The sequence below is a fragment of the Diadema antillarum genome, unplaced genomic scaffold, assembly GCF_040938485.1.
Source record: "Diadema antillarum isolate AM-2024a unplaced genomic scaffold, OU_Dant_1.0 scf00000152, whole genome shotgun sequence".
Classification (NCBI taxonomy): domain Eukaryota; kingdom Metazoa; phylum Echinodermata; class Echinoidea; order Diadematoida; family Diadematidae; genus Diadema; species Diadema antillarum.
The window spans coordinates 317,415-328,664 of NW_027271041.1; the positions used below are offsets into that span (position 1 = coordinate 317,415).

An 11,250-nucleotide genomic window follows, 5' to 3' on the forward strand; every position below is an offset into this window, starting at 1 on the left:
ACAGTTTTCACCGCTTGACAATAGAAGGCATGCTCTCAGCAACCTCAGCGATGTCCATTCAAGCTTATTAGCGCCGTGTATGCACAACCAATCAGTAACTAGGATGCCACGCACTGACTATTAAGATTACTCCTTCGTTGCTAGGGGCGGAGCCAGCTGCGGCGTTAAATCCAAAGCTTTGGACACGCTTCTGTTCCGTTGAAAGTCGGAAAATCATGGCCTAGAAAAACGCTACTTTCTTGCCTTTCCTTTGACCATTAAGCTTCACAATTTCGGCAGATGATAGACAATACATTAGACTGCAGAATTATGCCAAAGCAGAAATCTGATCGTTTTGACCGATTTTGATGATCTGACTTCAAGCTCGATTTTTCGGCTTAGCCGTCAACGACTTTAGGATCCTTTTGTATTAGCGGGTCACAAATTAATAAAAATGTCCTGTACAGGTTGGAATAAGGTAAACAACTTCAAAATAATGCGGAGCAACAAAGAGCAAACATCATGGCTTTTAGAAAAAAATACAAACGCAGGAATCATAGAGAAGATATAGTTCTTCCACCAAAAAGAGCTCTTCTGCCCTCTTGAATTCAGTTTGATATACTTTCCAAAAATGTATCTTTATTAACAGGTATTGTGCCCACTTAAATGGAAATTGCCAAAGTTATACAAATTTATAAGAAAGGCAGAGAGGATTGTTGGGAAATTATTGACCAATATCGCTTCTGTCCTCCTTTGCTAAATTACTTGAGAAGGTGGTTTATAATCGTTTAATTAAATTTGTAAACGAATGTGATATTTTAGCTGATAATCAATTCGTGTTCCGCAAAAAACAAAAACAAAACAATACAAAGCATGCAACCACCCATGCTATATTACTACTGGTTGAGAAAGTTGTGAGAGCTATAGACAAATAGTCGCATAGAGTTGGTCTCTTTCTGGACTACTCCAAGGCCTTTGACACAATCGATCACGAAATTCTTTTGTAAAAACTAAATCATTACAGTATTCATGGAAAGGCCTTGGAGTGGTTCAGAAGTTATCTTACCGGTCGGACTCAATTTGTTTCAGTGAAAAATCTTGACTATGAAATAAAATCGATTTGTTGTGCTGTTCCACAGGGCTCCCTCTTTGGTCCTCTTTTATTCATTTTATATATCAATGACTTCCGGAACTCATCCTCTCAGCTGTCTTTTCCTCTGACACAAATCTTTTTTATCCTCACTGGGATCCTCACGTTTCGCTCGATTCTTTGAAAAATGAACTTCAGTTGGTATTTGAGTGGATTCGGGCAAATAAATTGTCGTTTAATATAAGACTAATTATATGGTTTCCAGTAACACAATAGAATCTCTTCCAGGATTAGTATTAGTGAATGGATTACAGTTAAACCAAATAGATTCAACAAAATTTTTTGATATTTATATTGACAGCAATCTTTCATGGAAAGTACATTTTGATTATTTATGTAAATTGCTGTGTAAAATTGTTGGAGTTATTCACAAACTGAAATATCTCTTCCCAAAGCCAATTGCATTCTCTTTATACAACTCTATTATCACTTCACTTGAATTACGGAATATTGGCCTAGGGGAATTGCTCAAACACTAAAATCGATTCGTTATTTTTAAATACAAAGACCTTGCGGATTATAAATCGTGCACATTTGTTGGATCACACTGATCAATTGTTTGTTTTAAGTAAATTGTTAAGCATTCCTGATTTGTATTTGTATCATGTTGGAATTGGTGTGTATAAGTTGAATATTGGCGATCTTCCTAGTAAGTTTTCCTCAGTGTTTGTTAAAGCAGCGATATCCATACTTACTCTTCAAGAAACAGTGAATCCTATCATTTTTCCTCCGTTCGTACAGTTTTAGCCCTCAAGACAATTACTCCGACCCGCCCTTCTTTCTGGAATGAGTTAGATTCTGCTCGAATCAAGTTCTCTAAGTTCCTTTAAGTAAAATCTTAAATCCAATTTTCTAAAATCCTACGTATAATTATTTTGCAGTGATCGCTTGACAAATTTCTGCATACTCCAAAGATGCCTCGCTCGGATGACTTCATTTGTCTGATCAATTTGCTACTTTTCTTAGCATTGATACCTAAAATTTAATCATGAACATCATACAATACCTTGCACGTTCCGTAAATTTTATAATATTCTCGACATGTTGTATTTTTGCATGTTTTGCCATCTTTTACATTTATATACTGTTCTAAAAGCCTATATTATATTTTTGGAACCTACATCGTACAAGCTTTGCTTTTTAGTGGGTTCCTCGTATTACACGTCAATCATATGTCCTTATACATTTGTGCATTGTTGTTTCAAACTGACTGTTGTGTTAAAAACATTTTTATTTTCTAAAATCAAATGGAATTTAAAACTTGTATGAAATGTGGAATATGGAACATGAATAAAAAGAAAGTCAGATCAGAGATGTTAACATTAAATGTTTGAAATAAAGCACAGACAGAAAGGAAATAATACATCCTTATCCTTTAATATTCGGTTTTGTATCAAATTAGCCAATTCATTTCAATTCATTATTGTCTTCACTTCATTCTCAAAGTACAACGTCGAAGTGACATCTGTGAGTGGTTGAGATTGGTGTAAATTGTTTTTAATCAAATTGTCCGATTTTCCTTAAACTTTCACTGATGTGTTCAACTAATATTGCTGCTTGTGTTCAATCCGCATTTCTCTTTGGGTTTGTGTTTTATTTAATTTCGAAGCTTCTGTGTTTGCCTATAGCGTCGAGCTCATGGGCTATATGACTGGTGAACATTTGCTGTACGTGCATCCGTTGAATATATGTATTGCGTACATATATAATAATAAATAAATCTTTGAGACTTAAATGGTACAGCTAACCCTGAAACTTGTTAAATATAAATGTTCATTGCACATACCCATTTGTTTCTAATGCTAGAACATCGACTGTATTGGACGGACACTTCCCTTGACGTCATCGAGTCCATACCGCCCGATAATCCAGGCCAACGTTCCGTCATCTTTCGTCTTGCAGCCACCTCCACACTTGACATCTACTCTCTGGGAATTGACATCTTTTATTCTGATATCTACTTTTCTGATTCCACAACAAACAGAGTGTACTGGATAGACATCGCCTCCAACAATGTCAACCAACTTGAAATAGATTTCCCGTCGCCAGCTATGATACATATATATACGGGTCAGTGTGTCAGGTCTTCTCAGTGATATTTAAAAAAGACAACAACATAGAACTAAACGATGTTATTTTGTTAGATCAAAAGAGAATAAAGCACGAACTGAGCCCATCAGCTGAAAGTGAATGGCCTCGTTACTTGTCCTCTACATTGCTTCACACATTTTCTTAGATGGACAATTCCAGCTGTAGAACTCATTGATCACCTCTTCTGTTTATAACCGATCATTAAGAGTATTTGCAGAGAGACTAAGAGAATTTGTTTTCATATCATTCTAATATCTAAGGAAATTCGGAACTTTAGCGTTTTCATTACAACTAGATTAAAGACGCGTTTTGCTGACAAAAAGCTTAAGTATTGATTCAAAAATAAGACACGCGTGCTTACACCCGCATTACACAAAAGCGTACTGATAGATAAAGTTTAAAAAGAAAAATAAAGACTGAACATGACCGCATTGATAATATTTTTTTTTTTCTTCAAATAATCGTAAATTTTATTCTTCATCAGCTGATCCATATGTTTAATTTGGCCTTATGTAAGGGCAGGGTGTTGTCCCTCTGATTATTCAAGTTTTGAAAGGAATTCCAGTCAATAAGAAACGGGAGAAGGAAGATGTTAATCATTGCAGGCCAGTATCCCTGCTAACCTTTATTTAGAAATTATTAGAAATGTGGTTTACTCAAGACAATTTAAGTTTTTAGATACTTTTAGGATAAGATTTTTGTTTATCAATTTAGTTTTCGACAAGAACACAATCCATATCATAATATAATCCTTACCTCACCTGATTAAGTTTCAAAAGGTGCTGACTCAGTGGTGTCATTGTGTCTTCCTGTACTTCTCCCAGACTTATGACATGGCCGGCGCCACGGTTTTTAAAAATGGGGGGGGGGGGGGGGCTCTTCCGGGTTTCATGAGCAAACAAGCAAAATTACCAAGCTCACATGTTTCATTCTATTTTTTTTTTCGAGTGCCACTCCCCCCACCAAGGCGTCCGCCGGCCCTGTGTATTTCCATCTTGGTACCTGTTAAGCACGATGTTCTTCAGGAATTCTTTCTATACAAAAGACTTCATTGACAATATAGTGACAATTCTCTACAGATGTTTGCCTCAATCGATGCGAAAATGGCGGTGTCTGTTCGAGATCATTTGCATCCGTGTCCTGTTCATGTCCGCCTGGAATTATTGGTGAATTATGTGAGACAGGTAAGAGATTGGGAATAAGCAAATGATCAATTAACATTAAAACAAACAAGCACAAAATCAGAAACTTCAACCATCAATTGGACTTGTGCCGGATTTTGTGTTAAGAAAGTTTACGGAGACAGATAGGTCTATACACTTACTTGAATCGAGGTTGATATGTTTAGAATAAAACAGCAACTAACAAACAAATCCAATGATACAACACTGTATACAGCATTACGAATGACGAACATCGACAATCAAAAATATTTGTTCATACCATTTGAATTTTGTTTTTCATGTCTCTAGCCAATCGCAGGAGGCACATGCGAATTTAATAGCTTTTTTACAACTTGTATCAAAAAGTATGTTTCGTTAAAGGGATGGTATAGTTTGTTTGAGATGAGGCTTTTGTGAGATAATGAGAAACCACCTGAGAAATATGAAAAACAAAAACATATCAACACAATTCTAAGGGGAATTCAAAGCTTATTTGATGAAAAAAAAGATGTTGAAATGGCTAAGATATCCACAAAAAATACTAATAAAAGATGGGACCCACCTTTTATTATAATCGCTTTGTGTTACTTTGTTTTTGGATATTTCAGTCATTTCAAAACCAATTTTCACCAAACAAACTTGTAATTTCCTCTTAGAATGGTATGGGTCTTTAACATTTCATACGTGGTTTCTAAGTATCTCGCAAAAAAAAAAAGAAAAAAGTTGAATCCTTATCTCAACCAATACTGTACCATCTCATTAAGTTGATTAGCAAATTACTCGGCTGGTAACACAAAACCTTCGACAGTGTGAAGGCTGGTTTCAGTTTTTCCAACTACTTATTCGTTCCACGGCAGATCTATGCGTCGATAGGTGTGTGAATGGCGGGACGTGTCTTCGTACTACTCAAGGAGTGACCTGTCTGTGCCCCGATGACTACGAGGGAACGTCCTGCGAAATTCGTAAGAAAATGACAGTGCAAGAATCGCACCTAAGTACATACTTCCCCTACAGTAACGTCTAAAAAAAGGAAAAAAAAAACTTAGGTTAATCAAAACCGTGTTAGATATTACAACTCATATATTTTCTTCTCCCGGTCTGTCTCTATGAAGACTGGCCTATAATAAAACACTTCTATGGCACTCTGTCATACACCTGTCCAAACAGTGATAAAATCTTCAGCTCTTCGCTGAGGTTTTCGAGGAGTTGATTCAAACAACACATGGCATTGACGATGTTCCTCCTTTGCAGCACCCGCTGCATGCTGTAAGGATTAGAACCAACACTTGCTGTCGTGCGGAAGCTCGGTGGTCTAGTGGAGATGACGCCTGGCTGGAGATCAGGAGGTCCTAGGTTCTAATCCTGCTATAATAGAGTATGTACGCCCACGATTATTTTATCATGGCTACTACTAAAACATTGATTAATTCAGTGCTTATTTACTTCGATGTAGGGAATTTGTCAATCAATTGCAATGAAAACATCTCGACGAAAGAATTTCATGAATTTGTATAATTATGCAGTACCCGCTCCATGCTATAGGACTTAAGTATTAGAACCAACACTTGCTGTAGGGCGGAAGCTCGATGGTCTTTAGTGGAGATGACGCTTGTCCGGAGATCAGGAGGTCTAAGGTTTGAATTCTGCTAAAATATGTACGCCCATGATTCTTTACCATGGCTACTACTAAAACACTGATCAATTCAGTGCTTACTTACGACGATGTAGGGCAATTTATCATTCAGTTGCAAATTTCAGATGAGTACAGCTAAATATCCAGCTACGAATGGTCAATCGCGGCGTTCGTAACATATGGCATGATAGGGGAAACATCGCTTTTTACCAACTGCTTTACACACCCAACCTCACTCATAGCACTCTTTACCCTTCGATCCTCATAAATATATTACCTAATAGAAGCAATATTTGGGATATCTAAAACCGCGGTACCTAGATTATTAGACATCTGTTGCAATACTAAGATCTTATTTACGGAGAGCAGCCTCTTGGGTGTTGCCACTGCTCTACCAGAGGGCCCTGCCATCATTATTACCCTACCGTTGCCAGGTACCCATTTATACACATGGGCCGAGAGGGACGTGGTGGGTAAAACATCTTGTCCAAGGACGTAAGTACTGGGTGGGATTCGAACTCGGGTCCTCCGATCGGGAGTCGGGAGTCTTATCCACTTTTCCACAGCGCCTTCACACAAAAAAGGGGGAGGGGAGTGTCAGCTCTTGGCTCTGAGGCTCTTTTGTACAACTTCAGCTGATTTACATGACAAACTACAGCATTTTTCATACACTGTCTATATCTATTGTTCAATATTTCTTAACTCTTCAACCAAAAGCACATTGCATGTGTTGCTTTGGTCAACTGCAGTCATTAAAAGCCATCAACTCATTCTATGAATTCTTCAATTCTCTATGCATGACGTGTTATTACCCAGCGCCACATGATTCTCTGATCAAGATTTATCCATGCGTCCTACTTGACAACGTACCAAAGTCTAAGCACATTCATTGTTTGCTATAATCTTGCATACAAGACTACGGCAGCAGCAACTTTAGGTCAACACCAAGTCAGCACACACAACACTCGTCCGTTGGTAAACTAATCATAGGCTCACACGTACGTGGACGACAGTATATTCAGAGTCACTGAAAACAATCACAATCAACCAGGGACAAATGCAACAGCTAGTATTCTTGCAAAAATATATCGATAATAAATGCCAATTTGACCTGCAAAATTTTCGGAACGGTGACCAAAATTGAATAGAAAATTAATGTCCATTGCCGCGCAATGCGTTTGTATCCCCCGGCACCCAACGGCGTAGCCAGGATTTGATCGGGGGGGGGGGGGGGGGGGGCGGGAGGGGGGTTTCCCCCCTCCCACGGTAAGAACTTTTTTTGCATTTTGATGTTGTAAATGGTGTGATTTGATGCATGTTTTTGCGCGTTTTATCAAATTGAAACAGTCCCTCTTGTTTAAGGTAGCAATATATTTTCATGTCGATTATCATTGAACAATTTGGCTATAAAATATGGTATCATTTAAATAAATGTCTTGTATTCATTCTCACGCTTAATATCATGAACGGGACTGAACCCGAGCGAGCGGAACGAACGGGGGAGGGTGTGGGAAGGGGTGTCCCCCTCCCACGGTGAGAACTTTTTGCATTTTGATGTTGTAAATGGTGCAATTTGATGCATGTTTTTGCGCGCTTTGTCGACGTGAAACAGTCCCACTTGTTTAAATAAAGATCTAGTTTACCTTTGGGAGCAGTGATTTTAAAAAAATCAAAATATCGCATTTGATGCGGATGTGAAGGTCAGTTACATCACAAAATATCCTACCATGTAAAATGTTCTCAATAAAGCCTAAAATATAAGGAGATTTGAGTGTTTTTCTCAATAAACCGTAACTGTAGACGGTTTAGTCTGGAAACATTCTTATCATAACTATTGTTCACATTTTGTGTATGCAACAACACTTAACATCGATTATGCGGATTCAAATTTTTACAGTGGTTCTTTCTATCCCTAGCTTACATTTAAGAACTATTTTAAAGAACAGTAATGCTGGGTTTTTGTTTCATCTGCAAATGGTAAATTATGCCTTTAAGGTAGCAGTATATTTTGATGTAGATTATTATTGAACAACTTTCTTATAAAATGGTATGATCTAAATACACTTCTTGTATCAATTCTCTTCACTGAATATCATGAACGCAACTGAACCCGAGTGAGCGGAGCGAGCGAGGGGGGAGGGGAGGGTGTGGGAGGGGGGTGTCCCCCGCCCACGGTGAGATCTTTTTGCATTTTGATGTTGCAAATGGTGCAATTTGATGCATGTTTTTGCGTGTTTTAACGAGTTGAAACAGTCCCACTTGTTTAAGGTTGCAGTATATTCTAGTGTAGATTATTATTGCACAATTTGCCTATAATATATATAGTTTTTTGTATTAATTCTTACTCTAAATATCATGAACGCGACTGAGCCCGAGCGAGCAGAGCGAGCAAGGGGGAAGGGGAGGGTGTGGGAAGGGGTGTACCCCCTCCCACGGTGAGAACTTTTTGCATTTTGATGTTGCAAATGGTGCAATTTGATGCATGTTTTTGCGTGTTTTATCGACTTGAAACAGTCCCACTTGTTTAAGGTAGCAATATATTTTCATGTCGATTATTATTGAACATTATGGCTACAAAATGGTATTATTTAAATAAACGTCTTGTATTAAGTCTTACACTGAATATCATGAACGCTGCTCTGTTCAGCAATCAAACAGAAAAAAAAAAACATGCACACGAGGGTGTAGATAGGGGCATTTCCCCTCCCACACGAAGGTGATTTTGCATTTTCAGACCTTAAATTAAAGTTAAAATCACGGAATTTAGCTCTTATTCCGAATGTGCATCATCTGTGTGTACGTACAAAGTCTAGTGATGAAGAGCTTAGAGGAAGGGGGATTCGCCCTCCCGCTCGGCGGCGCTTTTGCGTTTTGAGAATTGAAATACAGCGATCTGGAGCACACTTTTTGTGGAAAATTCGGAAATTGTCATTCCCAAAAATGTACTAAGTCTAAAGTGGGTAACAAGCAATGGAATGGTGGCAAGATACCTCTCCCATATTCGAGGGAGCCTTTTTTTCGGTTTTAAGCTATTAGGACTGAAATTCAACAATCTGGCGCACACTTTTGTTGGAATATCTGGAAATTTTTCAATCAGAAGAGAAGTTTAGCAAGTCTGTGAAAGGAGATTCTGTATAATTTTCCGATTGCAGTTAAACGTTTTGGTGCACACATTTTGTGTCATATTTGGAAACTGTTTATGTTCAAAGTGTAGCCACAGTCTATTTCTATGCGTGGGGGGTATGGGGCGCCAAGTGTTCGCTTTAAAATTCCGTCCAAAAAGACACGAAATTACCTTAAAACTACAGAAATCATACACTGAAATCCATTTCGTTACAAAATGAAATTGTACAGACAATTTCGTAACAAAACAATTTCATTTTGTAACGAAATCTGGTTTGATTACAAAATTAGGAAGACAGTTATCCATTTTGTTACAAAATGAAACAACAAATTTTATTTTGTAAACAAAATCTCATTTTGTTACAAAAAAGACTTGTGCTTTTTCATTTTGTGACAGAATGACATGGCAAATATAATTTCGCAACAGAATCTTATTTTGTTTAAAAAAAAATCATTTCGTATACGGAATTGAACTACAAAACAATTTCGTGCACGGAATGGTTTTACAAACTGCATTTCGTGTAGAGGGTCTAACAGAACTGAACTACACTCCCTTTTGTGTACGGAATTGAACAACAAAAGTAATTTCCCTGTAAGGTACCATACGAAATGGATTGCGTCGCAGACGAAATGGATTTCGTTGCACACGGAATGCATTTCGTACCATATCAAATGGATTTCGTACCATGCGAAACAGATTTCGTGGTACACAGAAAGGATTTCATGTACGGAATGGCATTCTGTCAGTGCACACGGAATGCATTTCGTACCATATCAAATGGATTTCGTACCATGCGAAACAGATTTCGTGGTACACAGAAAGGATCTCGTGTACGGAATGGCATTCTGTCAGTGCACACGGAATGCATTTCGTACCATATCAAATGAATTTCGTACCTTGGATACGGAATGGCATTCTGTCAGTGCACACGGAATGCATTTCGTACCATATCAAATGGATTTTGTACCAGGCGAAACAGATTTCGTGGTACACAGAAAGGATTTCGTGTACGGAATGGCATTCTGTCAGTGCACACGGAATGCATTTCGTACCATATCAAATGGATTTCGTACCAGGCGAAACAGATTTCGTGGTACACAGAAAGGATTTCGTGCACGGAATGGCATTATGTCAGTGCACACGGAATGCATTTCGTACCATATCAAATGGATTTCGTACCATGCGAAACAGATTTCGTGGTACACAGAAAGGATTTCGTGTACGGCCATGGCATTCTGTCAGTCTCTGCCGAGTAAGGGATATAAGAAGGACGCTGATTGGCCGCCTTGTTGATCCGAGCAAGCTCCGCCCTATATTTTGCATATACCGGTACATGTGTACTTGAATGAAGGGTCAGACAACGAAATTTCGAAAGCCGGTAAGACTTGTAAGTTTATTATAAACTCTTATTTTTTATTTTTATTTTTTTGCTTTATAACAAATGCCTATAACTAAAGTGAATCGATTAACGTTAGGCCTGCACGATATTAGTGGTCTGATACGCTATTGGAAGCAAATCACTAGACATTCTTGTATCTGTCACTGCCACTGGCTTCCAACTTAACGTTAGTTCAGCCCCACGTGTATCTTTCTGCGATGGTAATTTTCTCCAATACATTAACATCAAAGTCCACTTAATACATGAACAAGGTTATCTTCAGATAAGCTTGTTCATGTATTAGGTCTAACTTCTTGGACATCCCCTTGAAACGTGTAGAACCTATTGTAATGTAGAGTTTGTACATGCTTCAATGGGATATGTCATGAACTTATATTTATGACGGTTTCATGAAACGCGGCCCTAACTTAGAAGGTTATCTTCAGATAAGCTTGTTCATGTATTAAGTGGATTTGGATGGTAATGTATTGGAGAAAATTACCATCGCAGAAAGATACACGTGGGACTGAACTAACGTTAAGTTGGAAGGCAGTGGCAGTGACAGATACAAGAATGTCCAGTGATTTGCTTCCAATAGCGTATCAGACCACTAATATCGTGCAGGCCTAACGTTAATCGATTCACTTTAGTTATAGGCATTTGTTATAAAGCAAAAAAAAAACAAAAAAAATAAGAGTTTATAATAAACTTACAAGTCTTACCGGCTTTCGA

At 38.0% G+C, this 11,250-nt stretch overlaps 1 long non-coding RNA gene across 1 annotated transcript; it reads left to right on the forward strand.

The window, feature by feature from the left end:
• Nucleotides 1-3,118: 3,118 nt before the first annotated feature.
• LOC139721944 (uncharacterized) lies at nucleotides 3,119-5,305 on the forward strand. Its single transcript, XR_011710252.1, has 3 exons — nucleotides 3,119-3,199; nucleotides 4,300-4,404; nucleotides 5,241-5,305. It is a non-coding gene; the product is annotated as an uncharacterized lncRNA (long non-coding RNA).
• Nucleotides 5,306-11,250: the final 5,945 nt, after the last annotated feature.